Below are 1297 nucleotides of genomic sequence, written 5' to 3' on the forward strand. Positions count from 1 at the left end.
GATGTTCTATTGAAACGCCTTATTACTCTGATATAAGAAAGCAATTTCGTTATAACTGCCACAGAAGATGTATTTTCCATCACGAAAAAGTACAAAAACTGTCAGCTGGAGGAGGGAGGGATTGTTGGAGGTTGACGAGAAAGGTTTTCGGAGGTTGGTAAGAGAGGTTGTCGTTCACAGAACTATTGTTTTACCGTGAGAAAAGCGCTGTTGAAGTGTTAAGTGAAATTTGGCAATCGAGGTTCGAATCCACGCTATGCCTGCATGAAGCCACTACAAATACGTTGTGGAAAATAAAAACTTATCTACTGTCATGGAGAAAGTGTAACTGTAAAAATGCAGAATTATCGGAGTAATGAGCATTCAAAAAAGTATGTATGTATAGAAATGTATGAATGAAGAGATTCAAATTAAGGAAGTACAATAATAATATTTTGCAGTTCGAAACTGAGTAGTGAAATGCAGAATTAGGTCAGCTGATCGTGAGAATTCAATAGTGATCGCTTCGCTAAAATCTGCAAGTGGTATGGGTTATTTCCCTTGACTTGTTTAAATAAAATATTAGTAATATGTAGTAGATAGGAGGATTCATTGGATGGACCCTATTATCGATCTTTTTCAACAATCTAAGTATGTTACGAGGTTTCCAGACATGAGTTCTACTCACGTGTCAACTAAAGTAAAAACGGGATATTGTCTGCAAAAATTAGAAATTGGACACACAAAAATCAATATTCAAAGTAATCGAACATAAACAATGAAATGGGTTATTTCCCTTGAGTGTTTAAAAATATATTGTGCAGATGCTATGGGTTATTTCCCTTGGGTGTTTAAAAAAGTTAGTTATATGAGGTAGATATAAAGGTCCCTTCCCGAGGCCATATTATCGATTTTTTTCAACAATCTAAGTTTGTCACAAGGTTTGCAGACATGAGTTCTACTCACATGTCAAGTTTCATCAAAATCAATAAAACGATGTAGGAGGAGTTAGATAACAACGCCACAAACAAACAGGCACCGATTTTCCACATATATAGTAGATATATATATTTCATTTCTTTGACTTGTTTCAGTCATTTGACTGCGGCCATGCTGGAGCACCGCCTTTAATCGAACAAATCGACTACAGGACTTGTTCTTTGTAAGCCTGGTGCTTTTTCTATCGGTCGCTTTTGCAGAACCGTTAAGTCACGGGGACGTAAACACACCAACATCAGTTGTCAAGCGATGGTGGGGGACAGACACACACACACACAAATATATACATCATATATATATATATATATATATATATATA

The sequence above is a fragment of the Octopus bimaculoides genome, chromosome 1, assembly GCF_001194135.2.
Source record: "Octopus bimaculoides isolate UCB-OBI-ISO-001 chromosome 1, ASM119413v2, whole genome shotgun sequence".
In the NCBI taxonomy this organism is placed as follows: Eukaryota; Metazoa; Mollusca; class Cephalopoda; order Octopoda; family Octopodidae; genus Octopus; species Octopus bimaculoides.